The 26,111-nt window shown below is 40.5% G+C and overlaps 2 long non-coding RNA genes across 3 annotated transcripts; both read right to left on the bottom strand.

Annotated features, from left to right (window-relative positions):
* Positions 1–5,805: 5,805 nt before the first annotated feature.
* LOC137586375 (uncharacterized) lies at positions 5,806–19,192 on the bottom strand. Of its 2 annotated transcripts, XR_011033778.1 has the most exons (5): positions 18,696–19,192; positions 18,022–18,642; positions 11,188–11,265; positions 7,850–9,632; positions 5,806–7,771 (listed from the first exon to the last, which is right to left on the bottom strand). It is a non-coding gene; the product is annotated as an uncharacterized lncRNA (long non-coding RNA). The 2 variants fall into 2 exon arrangements; XR_011033777.1 differs by having other exon boundaries at positions 5,806–9,632.
* Positions 9,850–11,181, bottom strand: LOC137586376 (uncharacterized). The gene is made up of 2 exons (XR_011033779.1): positions 10,386–11,181; positions 9,850–10,323 (listed from the first exon to the last, which is right to left on the bottom strand). It is a non-coding gene; the product is annotated as an uncharacterized lncRNA (long non-coding RNA).
* Positions 19,193–26,111: the final 6,919 nt, after the last annotated feature.

Genomic DNA, 26,111 nt, shown 5'->3' on the forward strand with positions numbered 1-26,111 from the left:
TACATCAATTTCATGTGACAGCCAGCTGGTTTTTCCTAATCCTTTTTCTTCGAAGGATGGAAACAATTGAATGGTTTAAAGTAAGTGTTTTTTCTGGGATTCGGATAATGACACATTTAATTCGCTATCTAGATTAATACAAGCTACGGTTGGTTCTTTTCTTTTATGCGCCAAAAAGGCCGGTAACAAATCAAAGGCTCTCCAAAAGTCTATGCCTAAATAGAGATTCTGTGCCAGCGAGGGTACAACATAAAGAGTTATTGGTTTTTCGATTCCTCGAAAGCTAGCAAAGGTAAGAGTCTTTCCTAGAATGGCTTGTTTTTGTCCATTTGCTGTGTGCACCATGGTTTTTACCGTCTTAAGGGGTAGCAATTCGTTGATCAATTCTGTCGCCAAATTTCCACCTACACAACTAATTGACGCTCCAGTGTCCATGAGACCCTTTAATTCTCTTCCAAAGAGGTTTACATCTGCGTACTGCCGCCAATCAAGGGAATCATCTATTATCGAATTCAAAACCGCCGTTTTCTCTAATTTATGTTTTTTTCTATATTGAATTAATCGCTTAATTCCTCGTATCTTTTTAGTGGAGATATAAACTCCCGTAGGTGCATAGGAATAGTTGGGAGTTGTGACAAAGTTGGTAGTGAGGAATCCATCGAGGATTCCCCTAAAGGGTGTTCACCGGGTTCAGTTTGAGTGCACTATTCGACAGTGCACGGCGATCTCCGTTTTTTGAATTATTACATCGATTACAAGTAGGTTTGTAGGCATCATGTTGACCGCAGCCATAGCAAAATATCTTTCGCTCTGCATCGCAAGCCTGATATCTATGTCCATTTTCTTTGCAATTCCAACAAATTAAGTTAATAGCAGCTATTTCCACCTCGGGATCTATATCCGGGTCGGTTTCTAATTTTACATTGGTAGCCGAAAATTCTAATTCATGAACCTGCCGTTTCGGGGTGGATCTAGGCATGGTTGTCGTCACTGACTTATTTACCGATTGCATAAATCGTTCACGTGTGCACACAACGTGGCGCAAATGCGAAGCCGACATTATTGGTACATACAAAATCTCATGTTGAATTTCTTGTAGTAAATTTGCCTTCAGCACATCTAACAATGCAGACTCTGTCAATGGGACGGCTAATCTATCTCCCAGTGTTATGATAGCGTCGTAAAAACTATCAAAGGCTTCATTTGGACGTTGTTTTAGCTGAAACATGGCCGTACGAATTTCTAGATCGGTTCTTCCGTCTTGAAATTGTGCTCTTAGTGCCACCCGAAGCTGTGGCCAGGTCACTAGTGGAACGCTTCGGTGAAACCTCCAGAACCAGTCGCTAGCAGCTCCTTCAAATAAGTTGCTCGCGTAGCGAGATACAAGGTCTAAATCATTATTGAGTGCTTGTTTTGTGAGGGCCTCGACTCTATATATAAAGTCATCTACCGCTATGGACGAATGTCCTGAAAATCGAATTTTCCAATTCGTAATTATTTGACTAACCGTTAGACGCCGCTCGTTGTAAAGTTATCTCTAAAGTCATTTGGGCTACAGCCTGAGACATGGTCTGCGACAAGGTTTGGGAGACCTGAGTCATTGATTGAGCTACTACCTGACTCATTTGGGTAAGGTCTTCGGAAAGGGCTCGGGCTATTACTTGATCTATGCTTGCTTGTGATGACGGCAAGTCGAATGCCTCTGGTGTGTTGGCCTGTGGATCCATTTCTGGGTTAGACTCAGTTGCTCCTGCTACGGTACGTGATGATCTTAAGATCGGCATGTCTCCGCCGCCTGCTAACAGTAACTCGTCCGCCAAATTAGTAACGTTGGATTGAACGGAAGTACGACAAACTGGACACACTGATATAGCTCCTTTGCGAAGCGAAAAGCAACTAATGTGAAATGAATGATTGCAGGGGGTGGTTATCCACTCTGCGTTGAAGTCCAACTCCCGCACACAAATGCCACAGCTTCTACTAATTTCTTCAGATCTGTCCAAACTATCGGAACTATCGAATACTGACATAACTTACTATCACTTCGATTGAAATATTCTTATTATTATTGTACATCTAAATATATATAACACTTTTCTATATCAAACTGGGTATAATGCAATATTATGGTAAATCAGAAAAATTCATCTAAAACCGGGAAACCATACAACCATGTCTGCAAACGTTAAAGGTCAGCCTAAATGTACACCAGATACTACAAAATAGATAGTTGAAAACATAGACGAAGCACATACAAGGAAACAAATATTTGTCTCGCATTGCGCTGCTTGGCCAGTATTGCGGCTAAATGGTAGATTAATGCCACATTACTTGACTCCAGCTGTCCTGGCTTGCAGTCCAATGCTGATGTCACAGGAATTCTAAAATTTATACCGGGCAGTCGGTAGTATTTATCCACCAAAGCTGAATCCAGGTAACAAACCTCTCATTCTTTATAAGACCAGACAAACGCGTGCAGTTTGAAGACCGACATATCAATTGAGTCCGTTATCTTGAGATTAGGTTACAAAAACCAAATTGAATCAAATTTACAAAAAATCGAATCATATCAAACTGATGCCGGGAGAGAAAAGGATAAAAATAACAACTACACGGTTAAATATCCTAATAAATTCAAGTATTGGCAATGGCACCAACGTCCAACATATTCAAAGGCTCCAAAAACGAATAACCCGAATCAATTAATAATTTTTTTTTTTTTATGGTTTGACTTACAGTTTTAGTCCAGCGGCGAAAGATCTTTCGAAGCGGAGGCTGTTCAAAAATAGATAAGATGATTTAAGGTAGTCAGAAGCCTCTGATTTGGTTTGGGAGCACCCGTTTTCGATTAAGCACATTAACATTAACATTATTCGTATCCTCTCTCTCTCTCTGTGAACAAATAACTCTTATAAGTATTGAATGTCTAAGTATTACAAGAACATTGTCTTCGAACGTCCCTGGGGCATGCCAATGTGTTGCAACTGCAACTACTACCCGTGTGGTAAGACCTGAATTCCACGGATTCAAGTTTTTTTAAGTTTTTTTTTTTTCTTTTGGTTAAGTACTCGCGATAATCATTGGCAGGACAGAGAGGCTCGAATGTATAGACACCATTAAATTTGAAGGGGCTTTTAAACGCTTGCACCCATCCTGATTATTTTACGGCTGCACTGCACAAAACCACGTGTTCTTTTTCGGAATGAGTCCGGTCAAAAATGGACAGAAAGGCGCAGGTAAAAACTTCCTTCGCTCATCGTTTCGTTAATTCATTGAGACTGAGTCCTCTTTCCTCAGTTGAAAAATCGGACTTGGCGGTCTACCACTCAGGGGTAATCTGCTACGTACTTGTGGTGCCAGTCCCTAGTAGGAACAGGTTAATAAGCTACACGTCAAACAATTATATATATATTTACCCTATGGAGAGCGACACCACAGCCACAAAAATTTTGGAATAAATTTATTCCGATTGGAGCGGCGATAGCCAAAACGCCACAAACAAACGATGTTATTGGACGCGGAATTAATTTCTGCGACAAATCACAGGCGCTCCGCGGATATTCTCTCCAATGCACTACCAGAAACTACACCAGAACCAAGTTGGGTGTTTTGTTGGGCAATCCTATGAAGGATGCAATTGAAAGGGTAATATTTTTTTTCTTTCACGATACACGCGGTGGGTGCAGCAAAGATCGCCGTGAAGTTGGCATCGAGGAGTGTAGGACCTCCGTCTCCTTTGGGAGTTGAGTTAAGAAAGAACGAGGCCACGCGTATTTTTACTCTTTTAATTTTCCTTTCGCCAATATTCTTTAATCTAGGGCTGAGCTTTAAGCCGATATCTCACCGATCGATACGTGACGACTTACGTGAATACGTAAGGTCATAAAGTATCGATAACACTATGTACTGATTCGGGTACTAAAAACAAGCTAAATGGGTTGTTTCCACGATTAACCATTTTCAGTTGAGTTTTCAAATTTTGAACGACAAGCGCATGTTACACACCTCCCCGACAAAATTGCACTTTGTTGGTTGTTTAACATCAAAGTGGGATACCGCTTGGAGTAAAGGAGATAATAAATAATGCTCTATTGTTTGATGTCTTTTGCATGGAATTTCCCTATCATTCTCCCTTGAATATCCTCTAGTTCGTAATAACTAGTTCCAATCCGCTGACGGACTCTGGCTTTTATAAACGTTGGAGCTAACTTGGCTGAGAAACTCTTTGCATAATTACTCAACTGAAAATTACGTCGGTAAAGTTCTTGACCTGGTTGAAATGACACGTCTCGACTTCTCAAATTATATGTCTTTTTGTTGCGTTCATGCTGTTTTGCTACAGCCTTGATCGCCGTCTGACGAATTATTTCCAGAGAATCAGTACGGTCAAACTGAATAGATCTATCCTCTAATAGGTTTAAACTTCTTAACAGGGGGTAAGTTGCACCGTTCGTTATCATTTGTTGGCCAAAACATACACGGTACGGACTATTATTGATGGCCGAGTGCCAACTGGATTTTAGCGCACATGCAACTGAACTAAGGTTTTCATCCCAATTGGTCTGATCTTTGTTCACATAAGACTTTATTGCAGCTAACAGCGATCTATTTACCCGTTCGGACGCGTTTGCTTGCGGGGCATACGCCGCGGTAAAGGAATGTCGAACTTTATACTTCTCCAGCAGTGCTTTAAACTGATGGGATTTGAACTGAGATCCGTTGACTGATACAACTACTTCCGGAATGCCAAAACAATGGAACAATTCTGTTTCCAGATAGGTAATAACAGCATCTGCAGTAAATTTTCGAACAGCTTTTAAAAAAGGAAATTTAGTGAAACTGAAATCGAGAACTACGAAGATCCCTATGTTTCCGAGTTTGCTTCTGGGATATGGGCCTAAAAAGTCTATGTATAATTTTTGAAAAACCCTATATGTTTGCTCTGATTTGGCCATTGGGGGACGCAAATAGGTGTTCGAATGCTTAGTAGTCTTACAAACAGAACAGTTCGCAATAAATTCCTTTACATCACCTATTAGGTTGGGCCAATAAAAATAGCGTCTGATCCGCTCCAGTGTTTTATTTATTCCACTGTGCGCCGCTAAGTGGTCTTCGTGATTTTGTTGTATTACCTCCAGAACTAACGATTTTGGAATCCAAAGCTTCCACCACAGGTCATCCGCTACACGATCACCGGATGCTTGTTCTGTTCATCCTTGACATCGGGTAGCTGGGATGGCTTTAATTCAATCTTAGCTTTTAAATCTTTATATTCGTCAGCGTCGAAGGCGTCTGACGACAGATCGAAACCATTTGCTAAGGTAATAACCGATATATCATCAGTATGTACTCGGGATAAAGCGTCAGGAACTATATTTCGTGAGCCTTTCCTATGCATTATTTTAAATGAGAATCCTTGCAGTTTAAGTGCCCATCTCGCCAATCTAGAACTTAAGTCAACTTGCGTCATTAACCATTTTAGGGACGCGTGATCTGTAATAATAGAGAATTCTTGACCCTCAATATAAGCTCGAAATTTTTTTACACATAGGACAGCCGCAAGGCATTCTTTTCCGTAACGGAATAAGCCCTTTGACACTGATTTAGTTTTCGTGACATGAAGGCGATTGGCACTTCATTTTCTTCGTTATCGATTTGCATAAGTACACCTCCCACACCTGTATGACTAGCATCACAGTCTATAGAAAAAGGAGCGTTAAAATTAGGGCTATGTAGTACAGGGGCGGTACACAGAGAATATTTTAACCGATCAAATGCATTTTGTGCTTCTTCAGACCAAATGAATTTTCGTTTGTGCTTTAACGTGTCGGAAATGGGTGCGGCAATACCAGCATAATTTTTTATAAACTTATGATACCATCCCGTGAGACCTAAAAACCTACGTACTTGCTTTACAGACTTGGGCACTGGGAATTCTTGGATCGCTGACACCTTATCAGGGTCCGTTCGAATGGTTCCATTACCAATAACATGGCCAAGATATTTGACTTCTTTGAGACAAAAACTGCTTTTTCTCACATTAATTGTAAGTCCCGCTAGGATTAGTCTATTAGCTAACTCGGATAATACTGAAATATGTCTCTCAAAGGACTCCGAAACTACTAAAAGGTCATCTAAGTATGTATATAAAAATTTCATTTCGCAAACTAGGTGGTATCACTCAAACCATAAGTTTGGACATTGTTTGAGGGGCGTTTGACAAACCGAAGGGCATTACAGTAAACTGATAGAGAGGTCTTCCTGGTATGGTAAATGCCGTTTTCTCGCGGTCGCTAGCGGCTAGCGGTATTTGCCAATAAGCATCCTTTAGATCAATACTTGAAATAAATTCTGCTTTCGGTAACCGACTAAGAATTCCGTCAATTAAAGGCATAGGATAAGCATTTTTAATCGTGACTTCATTAAGTTTTCGACTGTCAATACATAATCGAACTTTTCCTGGTTTGCGCACCAGTACAACAGGTGATGACCAGGGGCTATTTGATTCTTCTATTACCCCAAGGGCAAGCATACGATCTATCTCTTGGTACATTAATTTTTCTATGGCCGGAGATACAGCATAGTGCCGCTGCTTGATCGCTTTTGCATCACCTACATCAATTTCATGTGACAGCCAGCTGGTTTTTCCTAATCCTTTTTCTTCGAAGGATGGAAACAATTGAATGGTTTAAAGTAAGTGTTTTTTCTGGGATTCGGATAATGACACATTTAATTCGCTATCTAGATTAATACAAGCTACGGTTGGTTCTTTTCTTTTATGCGCCAAAAAGGCCGGTAACAAATCAAAGGCTCTCCAAAAGTCTATGCCTAAATAGAGATTCTGTGCCAGCGAGGGTACAACATAAAGAGTTATTGGTTTTTCGATTCCTCGAAAGCTAGCAAAGGTAAGAGTCTTTCCTAGAATGGCTTCTTTTTGTCCATCTGCTGTGTGCACCATGGTTTTTACCGTCTTAAGGGGTAGCAATTCGTTGATCAATTCTGTCGCCAAATTTCCACCTACACAACTAATTGACGCTCCAGTGTCCATGAGACCCTTTAATTCTCTTCCAAAGAGGTTTACATCTGCGTACTGCCGCCAATCAAGGGAATCATCTATTATCGAATTCAAAACCGCCGTTTTCTCTAATTTATGTTTTTTTCTATATTGAATTAATCGCTTAATTCCTCGTATCTTTTTAGTGGAGATATAAACTCCCGTAGGTGCATAGGAATAGTTGGGAGTTGTGACAAAGTTGGTAGTGAGGAATCCATCGAGGATTCCCCTAAAGGGTGTTCGCCGGGTTCAGTTTGAGTGCACTATTCGACAGTGCACGGCGATCTCCGTTTTTTTAATTATTACATCGATTACAAGTAGGTTTGTAGGCATCATGTTGACCGCAGCCATAGCAAAATATCTTTCGCTCTGCATCGCAAGCCTGATATCTATGTCCATTTTCTTTGCAATTCCAACAAATTAAGTTAATAGCAGCTATTTCCACCTCGGGATCTATATCCGGGTCGGTTTCTAATTTTACATTGGTAGCCGAAAATTCTAATTCATGAACCTGCCGTTTCGGGGTGGATCTAGGCATGGTTGTCGTCACTGACTTATTTACCGATTGCATAAATCGTTCACGTGTGCACACAACGTGGCGCAAATGCGAAGCCGACATTATTGGTACATACAAAATCTCATGTTGAATTTCTTGTAGTAAATTTGCCTTCAGCACATCTAACAATGCAGACTCTGTCAATGGGACGGCTAATCTATCTCCCAGTGTTATGATAGCGTCGTAAAAACTATCAAAGGCTTCATTTGGACGTTGTTTTAGCTGAAACATGGCCGTACGAATTTCTAGATCGGTTCTTCCGTCTTGAAATTGTGCTCTTAGTGCCACCCGAAGCTGTGGCCAGGTCACTAGTGGAACGCTTCGGTGAAACCTCCAGAACCAGTCGCTAGCAGCTCCTTCAAATAAGTTGCTCGCGTAGCGAGATACAAGGTCTAAATCATTATTGAGTGCTTGTTTTGTGAGGGCCTCGACTCTAAATATAAAGTCATCTACCGCTATGGACGAATGTCCTGAAAATCGAATTTTCCAATTCGTAATTATTTGACTAACCGTTAGACGCCGCTCGTTGTAAAGTTATCTCTAAAGTCATTTGGGCTACAGCCTGAGACATGGTCTGCGACAAGGTTTGGGAGACCTGAGTCATTGATTGAGCTACTACCTGACTCATTTGGGTAAGGTCTTCGGAAAGGGCTCGGGCTATTACTTGATCTATGCTTGCTTGTGATGACGGCAAGTCGAATGCCTCTGGTGTGTTGGCCTGTGGATCCATTTCTGGGTTAGACTCAGTTGCTCCTGCTACGGTACGTGATGATCTTAAGATCGGCATGTCTCCGCCGCCTGCTAACAGTAACTCGTCCGCCAAATTAGTAACGTTGGATTGAACGGAAGTACGACAAACTGGACACACTGATATAGCTCCTTTGCGAAGCGAAAAGCAACTAATGTGAAATGAATGATTGCAGGGGGTGGTTATCCACTCTGCGTTGAAGTCCAACTCCCGCACACAAATGCCACAGCTTCTACTAATTTCTTCAGATCTGTCCAAACTATCGGAACTATCGAATACTGACATAACTTACTATCACTTCGATTGAAATATTCTTATTATTATTGTACAAATAAATATATATAACACTTTTCTATATCAAACTGGGTATAATGCAATATTATGGTAAATCAGAAAAATTCATCTAAAACCGGGAAACCATACAACCATGTCTGCAAACGTTAAAGGTCAGCCTAAATGTACACCAGATACTACAAAATAGATAGTTGAAAACATAGACGAAGCACATACAAGGAAACAAATATTTGTCTCGCATTGCGCTGCTTGGCCAGTATTGCGGCTAAATGGTAGATTAATGCCACATTACTTGACTCCAGCTGTCCTGGCTTGCAGTCCAATGCTGATGTCACAGGAATTCTAAAATTTATTCCGGGCAGTCGGTAGTATTTATCCACCAAAGCTGAATCCAGGTAACAAACCTCTCATTCTTTATAAGACCAGACAAACGGGTGCAGTTTGAAGACCGACATATCAATTGAGTCCGGTCCGACGGTAGCACTTGGCCACTAATTCGGCGTCCAGGGACGAACAATATATTACGTCTTTTTTTTCAAACGGGACTTGCTAAGTCAATGACCAGCGTTTCTTCGTCAGTGCGGGTATTTAAGTGAGGTACTTAACTTAAATAATTCCAATCAATACTAACACTGCTCACTACTATGATTACATAAAATTCACAGGAGAAATGGGATACTAGTCGATAGCATAAATCCAGCGGTTCTGATAACACGACTAGTGCAAGAAAATTACTATCTGGTTGGGGCAGCCGAATCGGGCCCCACGTTGGGCGCCAAAAATTTTATCTTATCTGTAGCATGTAACGTTGAATCTCACAAGGAGTGTTGAGCAGATGTTCGGGCTGGGAGTGGGTTATACGATAGAGATTAGCCAGAACTATAGTTACTCACATTCGATACAGACGTAAAATTTTAAATTCGCGTACTTAAGGACACCAAGGGATAACGGTACAGGTTTAGATGCGAAAGAAAGAAGGCCTGAGGAGACCAGAAACAAGAACACGTTAAACTATGAAGTATCAGGAGGCACACATGTTGGTTTATGTCATGATATCCTAGGCCTATCATGTGAACGCCCACCCTACCATGATCCTCGGGCCACGTCTGAATTGAGGATCCCTCCAACATGTCTTACGACCTCTTTTTATCTCTCAGTCGGTTGCATGGTTCCCCAAAATTTAACGATTATAGGGAGTTCATTTCAAAGAACAATAGTTTTATTAATTTCTAAACTTATGAACAAGGCAGGATTCATTTCCTAATTTAATTCATTCTTAATATCTCTTTCGGAAACAAACGAACTTAATATTAATCAGAATTAATGAAGTTAATATGTAGAGGTCCATAAAGTAGTATTTGTTCTTTTGGGCTATTCAAGCTTATCTTCATACTTTGAAATCTTAAACTAAATACTGGTCGAAAAATAAGTTTGGATCTTATCCTCATTTTCATACTATATACGATGTAGCAATGCGGTTATCAAACATAATTATCTTACTCGTTATCTTGAGATTAGGTTACAAAAACCAAATTGAATCAAATTTACAAAAAATCGAATCATATCAAACTGATGCCGGGAGAGAAAAGGATAAAAATAACAACTACACGGTTAAATATCCTAATAAATTCAAGTATTGGCAATGGCACCAACGTCCAACATATTCAAAGGCTCCAAAAACGAATAACCCGAATCAATTAATAATTTTTTTTTTTTTTTATGGTTTGACTTACAGTTTTAGTCCAGCGGCGAAAGATCTTTCGAAGCGGAGGCTGTTCAAAAATAGATAAGATGATTTAAGGTAGTCAGAAGCCTCTGATTTGGTTTGGGAGCACCCGTTTTCGATTAAGCACATTAACATTAACATTATTCGTATCCTCTCTCTCTCTCTCTCTCTGTGAACAAATAACTCTTATAAGTATTGAATGTCTAAGTATTACAAGAACATTGTCTTCGAACGTCCCTGGGGCATGCCAATGTGTTGCAACTGCAACTACTACCCGTGTAGTAAGACCTGAATTCCACGGATTCAAGTTTTTTTTTTCTTTTGGTTAAGTACTCGCGATAATCATTGGCAGGACAGAGAGGCTCGAATGTATAGACACCATTAAATTTGAAGGGGCTTTTAAACGCTTGCACCCATCCTGATTATTTTACGGCTGCACTGCACAAAACCACGTGTTCTTTTTCGGAATGAGTCCGGTCAAAAATGGACAGAAAGGCGCAGGTAAAAACTTCCTTCGCTCATCGTTTCGTTAATTCATTGAGACTGAGTCCTCTTTCCTCAGTTGAAAAATCGGACTTGGCGGTCTACCACTCAGGGGTAATCTGCTAACTACTTGTGGTGCCAGTCCCTAGTAGGAACAGGTTAATAAGCTACACGTCAAACAATTATATATATATTTACCCTATGGAGAGCGACACCACAGCCACAAAAATTTTGGAATAAATTTATTCCGATTGGAGCGGCGATAGCCAAAACGCCACAAACAAACGATGTTATTGGACGCGGAATTAATTTCTGCGACAAATCACAGGCGCTCCGCGGATATTCTCTCCAATGCACTACCAGAAACTACACCAGAACCAAGTTGGGTGTTTTGTTGGGCAATCCTATAAAGGATGCAATTGAAAGGGTAATATTTTTTTTCTTTCACGATACACGCGGTGGGTGCAGCAAAGATCGCCGTGAAGTTGGCATCGAGGAGTGTAGCACCTCCGTCTCCTTTGGGAGTTGAGTTAAGAAAGAACGAGGCCACGCGTATTTTTACTCTTTTAATTTTCCTTTCGCCAATATTCTTTAATCTAGGGCTGAGCTTTAAGCCGATATCTCACCGATCGATACGTGACGACTTACGTGAATACGTAAGGTCATAAAGTATCGATAACACTATGTACTGATTCGGGTACTAAAAACAAGCTAAATGGGTTGTTTCCACGATTAACCATTTTCAGTTGAGTTTTCAAATTTTGAACGACAAGCGCATGTTACACACCTCCCCGACAAAATTGCACTTTGTTGGTTGTTTAACATCAAAGTGGGATACCGCTTGGAGTAAAGGAGATAATAAATAATGCTCTATTGTTTGATGTCTTTTGCATGGAATTTCCCTATCATTCTCCCTTGAATATCCTCTAGTTCGTAATAACTAGTTCCAATCCGCTGACGGACTCTGGCTTTTATAAACGTTGGAGCTAACTTGGCTGAGAAACTCTTTGCATAATTACTCAACTGAAAATTACGTCGGTAAAGATCTTGACCTGGTTGAAATGACACGTCTCGACTTCTCAAAATATATGTCTTTTTGTTGCGTTCATGCTGTTTTGCTACAGCCTTGATCGCCGTCTGACGAATTATTTCCAGAGAATCAGTACGGTCAAACTGAATAGATCTATCCTCTAATAGGTTTAAACTTCTTAACAGGGGGTAAGTTGCACCGTTCGTTATCATTTGTTGGCCAAAACATACACGGTACAGACTATTATTGATGGCCGAGTGCCAACTGGATTTTAGCGCACATGCAACTGAACTAAGGTTTTCATCCCAATTGGTCTGATCTTTGTTCACATAAGACTTTATTGCAGCTAACACCGATCTATTTACCCGTTCGGACGCGTTTGCTTGCGGGGCATACGCTGCGGTAAAGGAATGTCGAACTTTATACTTCTCCAGCAGTGCTTTAAACTGATGGGATTTGAACTGAGATCCGTTGACTGATACAACTACTTCCGGAATGCCAAAACAATGGAACAATTCTGTTTCCAGATAGGTAATAACAGCATCTGCAGTAAATTTTCGAACAGCTTTTAAAAAAGGAAATTTAGTGAAACTGAAATCGAGAACTACGAAGATCCCTATGTTTCCGAGTTTGCTTCTGGGATATGGGCCTAAAAAGTCTACGTATAATTTTTGAAAAACCCTATATGTTTGCTCTGATTTGGCCATTGGGGGACGCAAATAGGTGTTCGAATGCTTAGTCTTACAAACAGAACAGTTCGCAATAAATTCCTTTACATCACCTATTAGGTTGGGCCAATAAAAATAGCGTCTGATCCGCTCCAGTGTTTTATTTATTCCACTGTGCGCCGCTAAGTGGTCTTCGTGATTTTGTTGTATTACCTCCAGAACTAACGATTTTGGAATCCAAAGCTTCCACCACAGGTCATCCGCTACAAGATCACCGGATGCTTGTTCTGTTCATCCTTGACATCGGGTAGCTGGGATGGCTTTAATTCAATCTTAGCTTTTAAATCTTTATATTCGTCAGCGTCGAAGGCGTCTGACGACAGATCGAAACCATTTGCTAAGGTAATAACCGATATATCATCAGTATGTACTCGGGATAAAGCGTCAGGAACTATATTTCGTGAGCCTTTCCTATGCATTATTTTAAATGAGAATCCTTGCAGCTTAAGTGCCCATCTCGCCAATCTAGAACTTAAGTCAACTTGCGTCATTAACCATTTTAGGGACGCGTGATCTGTAATAATAGAGAATTCTTGACCCTCAATATAAGCTCGAAATTTTTTTTACACATAGGACAGCCGCAAGGCATTCTTTTTCCGTAACGGAATAAGCCCTTTGACACTGATTTAGTTTTCGTGACATGAAGGCGATTGGCACTTCATTTTCTTCGTTATCGATTTGCATAAGTACACCTCCCACACCTGTATGACTAGCATCACAGTCTATAGAAAAAGGAGCGTTAAAATTAGGGCTATGTAGTACAGGGGCGGTACACAGAGAATATTTTAACCGATCAAATGCATTTTGTGCTTCTTCAGACCAAATGAATTTTCGTTTGTGCTTTAACGTGTCGGAAATGGGTGCGGCAATACCAGCATAATTTTTTATAAACTTATGATACCATCCCGTGAGACCTAAAAACCTACGTACTTGCTTTACAGACTTGGGCACTGGGAATTCTTGGATCGCTGACACCTTATCAGGGTCCGTTCGAATGGTTCCATTACCAATAACATGGCCAAGATATTTGACTTCTTTGAGACAAAAACTGCTTTTTCTCACATTAATTGTAAGTCCCGCTAGGATTAGTCTATTAGCTAACTCGGATAATACTGAAATATGTCTCTCAAAGGACTCCGAAACTACTAAAAGGTCATCTAAGTATATAAAAATTTCATTTCGCAAACTAGGTGGTATCACTCAAACCATAAGTTTGGACATTGTTTGAGGGGCGTTTGACAAACCGAAGGGCATTACAGTAAACTGATAGAGAGGTCTTCCTGGTATGGTAAATGCCGTTTTCTCGCGGTCGCTAGCGGCTAGCGGTATTTGCCAATAAGCATCCTTTAGATCAATACTTGAAATAAATTCTGCTTTCGGTAACCGACTAAGAATTCCGTCAATTAAAGGCATAGGATAAGCATTTTTAATCGTGACTTCATTAAGTTTTCGACTGTCAATACATAATCGAACTTTTCCTGGTTTGCGCACCAGTACAACAGGTGATGACCAGGGGCTATTTGATTCTTCTATTACCCCAAGGGCAAGCATATGATCTATCTCTTGGTACATTAATTTTTCTATGGCCGGAGATACAGCATAGTGCCGCTGCTTGATCGCTTTTGCATCACCTACATCAATTTCATGTGACAGCCAGCTGGTTTTTCCTAATCCTTTTTCTTCGAAGGATGGAAACAATTGAATGGTTTAAAGTAAGTGTTTTTTCTGGGATTCGGATAATGACACATTTAATTCGCTATCTAGATTAATACAAGCTACGGTTGGTTCTTTTCTTTTATGCGCCAAAAAGGCCGGTAACAAATCAAAGGCTCTCCAAAAGTCTATGCCTAAATAGAGATTCTGTGCCAGCGAGGGTACAACATAAAGAGTTATTGGTTTTTCGATTCCTCGAAAGCTAGCAAAGGTAAGAGTCTTTCCTAGAATGGCTTGTTTTTGTCCATCTGCTGTGTGCACCATGGTTTTTACCGTCTTAAGGGGTAGCAATTCGTTGATCAATTCTGTCGCCAAATTTCCACCTACACAACTAATTGACGCTCCAGTGTCCATGAGACCCTTTAATTCTCTTCCAAAGAGGTTTACATCTGCGTACTGCCGCCAATCAAGGGAATCATCTATTATCGAATTCAAAACCGCCGTTTTCTCTAATTTATGTTTTTTTCTATATTGAATTAATCGCTTAATTCCTCGTATCTTTTTAGTGGAGATATAAACTCCCGTAGGTGCATAGGAATAGTTGGGAGTTGTGACAAAGTTGGTAGTGAGGAATCCATCGAGGATTCCCCTAAAGGGTGTTCACCGGGTTCAGTTTGAGTGCACTATTCGACAGTGCACGGCGATCTCCGTTTTTTGAATTATTACATCGATTACAAGTAGGTTTGTAGGCATCATGTTGACCGCAGCCATAGCAAAATATCTTTCGCTCTGCATAGCAAGCCTGATATCTATGTCCATTTTCTTTGCAATTCCAACAAATTAAGTTAATAGCAGCTATTTCCACCTCGGGATCTATATCCGGGTCGGTTTCTAATTTTACATTGGTAGCCGAAAATTCTAATTCATGAACCTGCCGTTTCGGGGTGGATCTAGGCATGGTTGTCGTCACTGACTTATTTACCGATTGCATAAATCGTTCACGTGTGCACACAACGTGGCGCAAATGCGAAGCCGACATTATTGGTACATACAAAATCTCATGTTGAATTTCTTGTAGTAAATTTGCCTTCAGCACATCTAACAATGCAGACTCTGTCAATGGGACGGCTAATCTATCTCCCAGTGTTATGATAGCGTCGTAAAAACTATCAAAGGCTTCATTTGGACGTTGTTTTAGCTGAAACATGGCCGTACGAATTTCTAGATCGGTTCTTCCGTCTTGAAATTGTGCTCTTAGTGCCACCCGAAGCTGTGGCCAGGTCACTAGTGGAACGCTTCGGTGAAACCTCCAGAACCAGTCGCTAGCAGCTCCTTCAAATAAGTTGCTCGCGTAGCGAGATACAAGGTCTAAATCATTATTGAGTGCTTGTTTTGTGAGGGCCTCGACTCTATATATAAAGTCATCTACCGCTATGGACGAATGTCCTGAAAATCGAATTTTCCAATTCGTAATTATTTGACTAACCGTTAGACGCCGCTCGTTGTAAAGTTATCTCTAAAGTCATTTGGGCTACAGCCTGAGACATGGTCTGCGACAAGGTTTGGGAGACCTGAGTCATTGATTGAGCTACTACCTGACTCATTTGGGTAAGGTCTTCGGAAAGGGCTCGGGCTATTACTTGATCTATGCTTGCTTGTGATGACGGCAAGTCGAATGCCTCTGGTGTGTTGGCCTGTGGATCCGTTTCTGGGTTAGACTCAGTTGCTCCTGCTACGGTACGTGATGATCTTAAGATCGGCATGTCTCCGCCGCCTGCTAACAGTAACTCGTCCGCCAAATTAGTAACGTTGGATTGAACGGAAGTACGACAAACTGGACACACTGATATAGCTCCTTTGCGAAGCGAAAAGCAACTAATGTGAAATGAATGATTGCAGGGGGTGGTTATCCACTCTGCGTTGAAGTCCAACTCCCGCACACAAATGCCACAGCTTCTACTAATTTCTTCAGATCTGTCCAAACTATCGGAACTATCGAATACTGACATAACTTACTATCACTTCGATTGAAATATTCTTATTATTATTGTACATCTAAATATATATAACACTTTTCTATATCAAACTGGGTATAATGCAATATTATGGTAAATCAGAAAAATTCATCTAAAACCGGGAAACCATACAACCATGTCTGCAAACGTTAAAGGTCAGCCTAAATGTACACCAGATACTACAAAATAGATAGTTGAAAACATAGACGAAGCACATACAAGGAAACAAATATTTGTCTCGCATTGCGCTGCTTGGCCAGTATTGCGGCTAAATGGTAGATTAATGCCACATTACTTGACTCCAGCTGTCCTGGCTTGCAGTCCAATGCTGATGTCACAGGAATTCTAAAATTTATTCCGGGCAGTCGGTAGTATTTATCCACCAAAGCTGAATCCAGGTAACAAACCTCTCATTCTTTATAAGACCAGACAAACGGGTGCAGTTTGAAGACCGACATATCAATTGAGTCCGGTCCGACGGTAGCACTTGGCCACTAATTCGGCGTCCAGGGACGAACAATATATTACGTCTTTTTTTTCAAACGGGACTTGCTAAGTCAATGACCAGCGTTTCTTCGTCAGTGCGGGTATTTAAGTGAGGTACTTAACTTAAATAATTCCAATCAATACTAACACTGCTCACTACTATGATTACATAAAATTCACAGGAGAAATGGGATACTAGTCGATAGCATAAATCCAGCGGTTCTGATAACACGACTAGTGCAAGAAAATTACTATCTGGTTGGGGCAGCCGAATCGGGCCCCACGTTGGGCGCCAAAAATTTTATCTTATCTGTAGCATGTAACGTTGAATCTCACAAGGAGTGTTGAGCAGATGTTCGGGCTGGGAGTGGGTTATACGATAGAGATTAGCCAGAACTATAGTTACTCACATTCGATACAGACGTAAAATTTTAAATTCGCGTACTTAAGGACACCAAGGGATAACGGTACAGGTTTAGATGCGAAAGAAAGAAGGCCTGAGGAGACCAGAAACAAGAACACGTTAAACTATGAAGTATCAGGAGGCACACATGTTGGTTTATGTCATGATATCCTAGGCCGTTCACATGAACGCCCACCCTACCATGATCCTCGGGCCACGTCTGAATTGAGGATCCCTCCAACATGTCTTACGACCTCTTTTTATCTCTCAGTCGGTTGCATGGTTCCCCAAAATTTAACGATTATAGGGAGTTCATTTCAAAGAACAATAGTTTTATTAATTTCTAAACTTATGAACTAGGCAGGATTCATTTCCTAATTTAATTCATTCTTAATATCTCTTTCGGAAACAAACGAACTTAATATTATTCAGAATTAATGAAGTTAATATGTAGAGGTCCATAAAGTAGTATTTGTTCTTTTGGGCTATTCAAGCTTATCTTCATACTTTGAAATCTTAAACTAAATACTGGTCGAAAAATAAGTTTGGATCTTATCCTCATTTTCATACTATATACGATGTAGCAATGCGGTTATCAAGCATAATTATCTTACTCGTTATCTTGAGATTAGGTTACAAAAACCAAATTGAATCAAATTTACAAAAAATCGAATCATATCAAACTGATGCCGGGAGAGAAAAGGATAAAAATAACAACTACACGGTTAAATATCCTAATAAATTCAAGTATTGGCAATGGCACCAACGTCCAACATATTCAAAGGCTCCAAAAACGAATAACCCGAATCAATTAATAATTTTTTTTTTTTTATGGTTTGACTTACAGTTTTAGTCCAGCGGCGAAAGATCTTTCGAAGCGGAGGCTGTTCAAAAATAGATAAGATGATTTAAGGTAGTCAGAAGCCTCTGATTTGGTTTGGGAGCACCCGTTTTCGATTAAGCACATTAACATTAACATTATTCGTATCCTCTCTCTCTCTCTCTCTCTGTGAACAAATAACTCTTATAAGTATTGAATGTCTAAGTATTACAAGAACATTGTCTTCGAACGTCCCTGGGGCATGCCAATGTGTTGCAACTGCAACTACTACCCGTGTAGTAAGACCTGAATTCCACGGATTCAAGTTTTTTTTTTCTTTTGGTTAAGTACTCGCGATAATCATTGGCAGGACAGAGAGGCTCGAATGTATAGACACCATTAAATTTGAAGGGGCTTTTAAACGCTTGCACCCATCCTGATTATTTAACGGCTGCACTGCACAAAACCACGTGTTCTTTTTCGGAATGAGTCCGGTCAAAAATGGACAGAAAGGCGCAGGTAAAAACTTCCTTCGCTCATCGTTTCGTTAATTCATTGAGACTGAGTCCTCTTTCCTCAGTTGAAAAATCGGACTTGGCGGTCTACCACTCAGGGGTAATCTGCTACGTACTTGTGGTGCCAGTCCCTAGTAGGAACAGGTTAATAAGCTACACGTCAAACAATTATATATATATTTACCCTATGGAGAGCGACACCACAGCCACAAAAATTTTGGAATAAATTTATTCCGATTGGAGCGGCGATAGCCAAAACGCCACAAACAAACGATGTTATTGGACGCGGAATTAATTTCTGCGACAAATCACAGAGCGCTCCGCGGATATTCTCTCCAATGCACTACCAGAAACTACACCAGAACCAAGTTGGGTGTTTTGTTGGGCAATCCTATAAAGGATGCAATTGAAAGGGTAATATTTTTTTTTTCTTTCACGATACACGCGGTGGGTGCAGCAAAGATCGCCGTGAAGTTGGCATCGAGGAGTGTAGCACCTCCGTCTCCTTTGGGAGTTGAGTTAAGAAAGAACGAGGCCACGCGTATTTTTACTCTTTTAATTTTCCTTTCGCCAATATTCTTTAATCTAGGGCTGAGCTTTAAGCCGATATCTCACCGATCGATACGTGACGACTTACGTGAATACGTAAGGTCATAAAGTATCGATAACACTATGTACTGATTCGGGTACTGAAAACAAGCTAAATGGGTTGTTTCCACGATTAACCAATTTCGGTTGAGTTTTCAAATTTTGAACGACAAGCGCATGTTACAAGGGACACCATACTTCACTCCTTTTTGACGAAAAACAGGAGAAAGTTAATACTTGTGTAACGGCACAATCAACACTGTTGGCTACAGCTCTAATACAAGTAAAAAATGTAAACGGAGGATATAAGACTCTAAGAGCCCTTATTGATAGTGGTTCACAGAGTACCATTTTGTCTGAAGAGGCGGCTCAAATACTAAATTTACATAAAATTAAACAATATACAGAAATAAGTGGCGTGTCGTCAATAAAAGCCAAAAAATCAAAATATAAGGTAAAAATATATGTGAAGACGCGAAATCCAATGAAAGAACTTCTTAAGGTTGAGGCAATTGTGTTGCCAAAGTTAATAAAAGCCCTTCCATTAAAAAGCGTAAGCGTGGATATGTCAAAATGGCAATCCTACGTACTTGCTGATCCTACCTTTAATAAACCTGGTAGGGTTGACATGATAATAGGGGTAGGGACGTATATACCCAAATCATAAAAGTTACAAAGATTGATGGCCTACTAGGTCAAAATACTCAATTTGGTTGGATCGTCTCGGGATGCAACAAATGAAAAAGTAATAAATCTGTAGTGGCAACAACAATAAATGTCACAGGCTTAAAAAAGCGTTGGGAAAAGAAGAAGAATGGTAATAGTGAGGATAAATACAAGACAATTCAAAACAAACTCAACCACAAAACTCAAGAAACAAGTCCGCATTTGACTCCCCCGGCAGGACCTCACCTTAGAGGTAAGATAAAAGCTGAGGTAAAAGAAATAGTTTTTCAAAGTAATAAAGAAACAAGTTTATGTCCCCCGGCAGAACCTCAGTTTGGAGGTAAAGTAAAATCTGGGGAAGAAAAAGTATATATCCCAGAGCCAGTACAAAATGAAAATATTCAGATGATCATCTAAAAAATAGTGACAAAATAGATTCCGGTAACAAATTGTCCGAATCTATAGTACAAAAAAGGCAGATATTGCAAAATGTTCATAAAGGGGCAACATTTAATCAGAATAAACGCTCAAAGTTCAGCTATCAGCGAAATGTCAAAACATTGGAGCAAAAGCCGAGAGGTAGAAAAAGTTGGTCTTCAAAGTCTCCACCATATAAAAAGGCTAGAAGTCAACACAGTAATACACATCAGGAGTGGGTAGATATCCCGAAACAAAAATTGTGAAGCATATTAGTAAACCAATTTGTGACGAGTCAGATTTTTTTTGCTGGAATCTAAACTACGCCCATGTGGGGCCTCTTTTTAATTTTTCGTTTGTTTTGATACGCCCATGGAGGGCACTTTAAATATTCCAACACCCAAACTAACTGTAGATCTTTTTTTTCTGATAGGCAATACTTACGATCGCCGCCTTCCTCTCTTTCTAGCTACCGTCTTAATGCGGCTGCAGCGACGACGCGTCGCCGAGAGACAAACCTCTCGACGCTAAAGAGACCATGAGAAAATCGAAAGTGAAAGAGAGAGACGGCGATCGTGACGCGTGCCAAAGATGCGTCTCATCGTATGTTTTCACGGTTAGGACATAAGTAGGCAGAGCAAGGGTGGGTTTGAACAGATAGTGAGAATTAGGAGAAAATCACTTCGCCAGTAACCACGAGAGTGAAAAGTCGACAACTGCAAGCAATAGCAGCGGAAAACAAAAGACATGTCCATGTCCTTAGATCCCCTTTACTTTTACTTGAGTGCGGTAGGGACCCAACTTACTAAAGATGTTTATAATTAGTTAACTAACAATAAAATATATATTATCGTTTAATGCACCCAGCATTATTTCTTTATATGTGACCAAATTGTGTATACCCTTTTCCTTCCCTTTTCCTTGGCCACTTAACTATTCGAGTGGAGCCGAAGGATCAGCGGACTTCGGCAGGATGAGTTATTCTCCTGCAGACGAAGTCAGTCGCTGGTCTCTAGGCTCAGTCACTCAAGGTGAAGAGGCAACGCATCTCGGCCAAGCGGGCTTCGCTTGGCAGACGAGATCAGTCGTTGCAGTTCCTCTTCACCTTTCTAATGACCCCACTAACGTTTCCTTTCACGCTTCCTTTTCCCAGTCCAAGAGGCAACGGCTTCGCTTGGCAGACGAGATCAGTCGTTGCAGTTCTTCTTCACCTTTCTAATAACCCCACTAACGTTTCCTTTCACGCTTCCTTTTCCTAGTCCAAGAGGCAACGGATCTTGGCCAAGCGGGCTTCGCTTGGCAGACAAGATCAGTCGTTGCTACTCCTCTTGGACTCTCCTCCTACCCCCTTTCCCTTCCCTTTCCTCCCCTTCATGTGGTCTTAGTCCCCTTTCTTAATACTCATCAAGGTCTCCAGATCAAATAAATGTTCTGTAGACGGGACTCTGGGACTGAGAACTGTACCCCAGCCAGAGCTTCCTTACAGATGGCGCCCGAGCAGGGCGATGATGAGTATTATGAGGGAAATGCTAAATTATATATATATATATATGTATGCACATTTATAGATATATATATATGTGGGGTTTTATTTACGATATAATTATAGTCTAGGGGGTTTACATGATAATACGACTTCATAGAGATTACACTATGCTAAATGACAATCGACGTTTGGGTCGGCTCGACTTTGACGTCCGTCTATGACGCTTCGACTTTTCACGCCCGACTTTGGCGATCGACTTTTAGTGTCCGACTTTGACACACGACTTATAGCACCCGTCTAATGGTACTCGACTTTTAGTGTCCGGCCTTGACACTCGACTTATAGTACCCGTCTATGGCACTCGACTTGACCTTGCATCCGACTATGACGCAAGACCTCAAAACACGTCCGTCTTGTTCAACGCGCAAAAACCAACTCTCCGTCGTCATCTCTCATTCGTTCGTCATCCCTCTTGATCGTCTCTTCTTACACGCTCACGTTCTCTCTTTGATCGTCGTCTTGTCTCTCGTCTTCGTGTACAGTGGGATTGATGCACATCGCAAATCCACATCCCACATTCGGCCATTCTGATTACGCATTCGACCCGAATGCTGGGTCATCTTCCTCGTCGTCTCGGTTTAGGCTCCAGGGCTTCATGTACTCTGCACATGTTGACGTCACTTTAGGCCCTTCGCACTTGCCAACTTTTTCGACATCGTATACGTTGTTGTGCTTCACCTTCTTAATCTGGTAGGGTCGAAAATATTTCGGTTTTAATTTGAGACCACTCCCAAATCCTCAGTCCTCCCAGTCCTCTTAATTGCAACCAGGTCGCCAACATCATAAGATCGAGCTTGCTTACGACGTAGGTTGTAGTACTTCTTGTTTTCGTCTTGGATCTTGGAGATGTGTGCCTTCGCCTTGGCACGGAGCTCGCTTCTATCGTCTGTAAATATTGCCTTCGTCTCTTGGTTGATAAGATCTCTCAGTTTATGGTCATCGTTGGTCCTCATCTTTACGCCAGTTAGTAACTCAAATGGAGAAGTGTCAATACTTCTGGTGTACGTCGAATTGATAGCCTGCTGAACTTTGCTAACATGTCGATACCACTTCGTCGGATCATCAACGCTTAACTTCGACAGAACAGGAATGATAATCGCATTTAAACGTTCGACTTGGCCATTTACTCTCGGAAGTGCTGTAGTCGTCTTTACGTGTTTGATACCTTCGTTGTCGCAGTACTTCAGAAAATCTTGGGATGTAAAGGCGGAACCCCGATCCGAGATAATAAACGTAGGGTTGCCAAAAATCGTGCTTTGCATCGTCAGCTTCGCAATAACTTCATTGCTAGTCGTCGATTTGGTTGGGTATAACCAGCAGAACTTCGTAAATGCATCTATGACCGCCAGGATATGCTTATAGTCCTTGTGAGTAGACTCGAGAGGACCTAGAAAATCAATATGGTAAGTTAAAAGTGGAATATCATCTTTCTGAAGCGGATGCAACAAGCCTTCTTGCTTGCCGAGTTTACGGCTACTGATGATACAAGGAATACATCATTCGATATATTTTTGGATTTTTTCCTCGAGATGCGGTATGAAGTATTCTCTGCAAATCAAGTCTTTCGTCTTTTTGCCCCGAAATGTCCTTTGTTATGGGCTTGACCAATAATCTGCTTCTGCATCGCGTTTGGGGCAACAATTAGCTCCACGTCATTGACCAATTTGTACAGGATATCGGCTTTCAGAAAATAATCATCATAAGTTTTCGAATTGTCTTTCAGAACTTCTATAATGGCTCTTATTTTCTTATCTTGTGATTGCGCCTTCTTCATGCCAACGCTGATTCCATAGTCGTTAATTTGCAAAATTGGATATCTGCTAAGCGCGTCGACATGTCTCATACGGTTACCTGAACGGTGTAAAACGTCAAAATCGTATTCTTGAAGAAAAAGTACCCAACGAGCTACCCTGGTACAAAGGCTCTTCTTCTCCAGCGTCTTTGTAAATGCGTCGCAATCCGTGATTAGCTTAAAATGCATGCCCAACAGATAAACTCTAAACTTTTCTAACGCTGTTATGACTGCGAGAATCTCTAATTCATAGCTGCTCTACTTTCGCAGTGCGTCTGTGGTTTTTCGACTCATGTAGTATACGGGATGGAGTTCACCGTCGTCTGGACATCTTTGTAGTAAAACTGCTCCAAAACCTTCGATGGATGCATCAGTATGGACTTCAGATTCGTACGACTGGTTGTAGATGCTTAAGACTGGATTCTCAGTTAGTAACTTCTTCAAGATCTGTACTGCATTTTCTTCTTCCACACTACAGACAAATTTTGATGCATTCTTGGTCAATTCGGTCAGAGGTTTCGCTATACACGCATAGTTTGGAATAAACTTTCTAAAATATCCCGTCAAACCTAAGAAACTTTGAACTTGCTTTACGGTTTGAGGCATTTTAAACTTCGCAACAGCCTCAATTTTATCTGGAGATGGATATATCTTCTTATTCTCGACAATGTGCCCCAAAAATTGTATTCTTTTCTTTAAAAAATGGCACTTCTTCAAGTTTAGCTCTAAACCATACTCTTCGCAGGTTACGATTACCTCTTTTAGATTCTTAACAGCTTCAACTTCATCTCTGGCCAAAATGATAACATCGTCAACGTATGGCAGCGCAATGCCTCTCTTGGATAAATGCCGAAATATTGCATTTACATGTCTTTGGAATACTCCAGGCGAATTAGTAAATCCAAACGGAACCCTCTTGAATTGGTACTGACCACAGTGGGTCACAAACGACGTATACTTTCGACTAGATTCTGCAACTGCCACATGAAAGAATCCGTTCTTCAAATCAATGGTACTAAAAATCGTAGCGTCTTGCAAACGATCCAACTGATCCTCGATGAGCGGCAATGGATAATGGTCACGCACACATACTTTGTTTATTTTGCGAAAATCAACACAGAGCCTGTAGGAATCGTCATGCTTCTTTACAAGTACCACCGGACTTGTGTATTCGGACGTTGACTCTTCAATTATGCCTTCAGCCAACCATTCTTCGACTTTCTCGTTCACGAACTCTGCCTCTTTGAATGCAAGTCTACGGGGTCGAGCAAATATCGGACTGTCATCGTTTAAAATTATTCGCATTTCAACATTGGTCGTCTTTATTGCTACCGGTTGATAATTAGATATCAAATCGAATACCTCTTTTTTAGCACTTGTGCTTGCACATTCGTCTATATCAAGTTCATCTTTATTATTCGCGACATAAATTTTTAGAATTTTTATTTCATCACTTTCTTTTTCGAATTTTTCTACTCTTACACCATTTCGACTAAATATAATGTCAGCTTGCAAACATAATTCCTCGCCTATGATCATTTCGACATCTAACAATCTAATCGGAACTACATGAAAATCTAACACGAACGTATGGTCGTCAATCAAAATGGAATTCACAAAGTGTCCAATTTGTTTTATCTTATTTGATTATCCGCCACAGAATCCAATTAGAAACCCGTCAAAACTACTCAACTCGGGTTGTTTCAAACGTTTATACAAATCTTCGCGAATGATACAAAATTTACTTCCGGTGTCGAACAATGCTTTACACTCAATGTTGTCAATTTTAATAACTTTACAGGTTATTTCTTCTTTCGACTTAAAACTTCTTGTGTTTGGTTCAAATTGACTGTTCATATCTCTTTTATTACAATTTTTAGCTATATGACCAAATCCATTACATTTGTAGCACTTTCTACATTTCTCTTTATCATCAAAATTTTTCGAGTAATGTCCTTTATTTCCACAATTGTAACACACGACATCGTTTTTAACATCTTTATTATTTCTTTTCATCATTTTGTCTTTCACTTTTGCACAGTCCTCGTCGTTTTTGTATTTACCATTGTCTTTCTTACTTTCTTTTTCACTCATTGTTTTATACTGCTTTAATTTCTCTTTAAACTCATTTAAATTTTTCGCTCCATATAAAATCGACTTATTCTCACTTTTTTCATCAATGCCGTCAATCAGATATTCTATTAATGAATCGTCTTTTACTTGTCCACGTGAAGCTACATCTTTCATTCTGTAAAAGTACTCAAAAACGCAATCATTGTTTTTACGCTTCATTTTCAACAGTTGCTCATGTACGTCTTTACTACTCACGCACGATTTGAATTCACTCAAAAGTGCTTTTTCGAGAGAGTTCCACGAATTTATTCCTCTCTCACTCAAGACAAACAGTTTCGCGATGCCTTTTAACGCCTTCTTCGCGAACAGAAACTTTTGGAAATCGTTCCAACACATCAACGTTGCTTGCTCATTGAATTCGTTAATCCAAACTTCTACTGCAATAGTATTAGTGCCGTCAAAAATACGAATGTTCTCTTCCACGTCGCGAAAACTAATGGCAAAGCGCGGCGTCATCA

Source organism: Drosophila tropicalis, unplaced genomic scaffold, assembly GCF_018151085.1.
Source record: "Drosophila tropicalis isolate 14030-0801.00 unplaced genomic scaffold, ASM1815108v1 contig_980, whole genome shotgun sequence".
Classification (NCBI taxonomy): Eukaryota; Metazoa; Arthropoda; class Insecta; order Diptera; family Drosophilidae; genus Drosophila; species Drosophila tropicalis.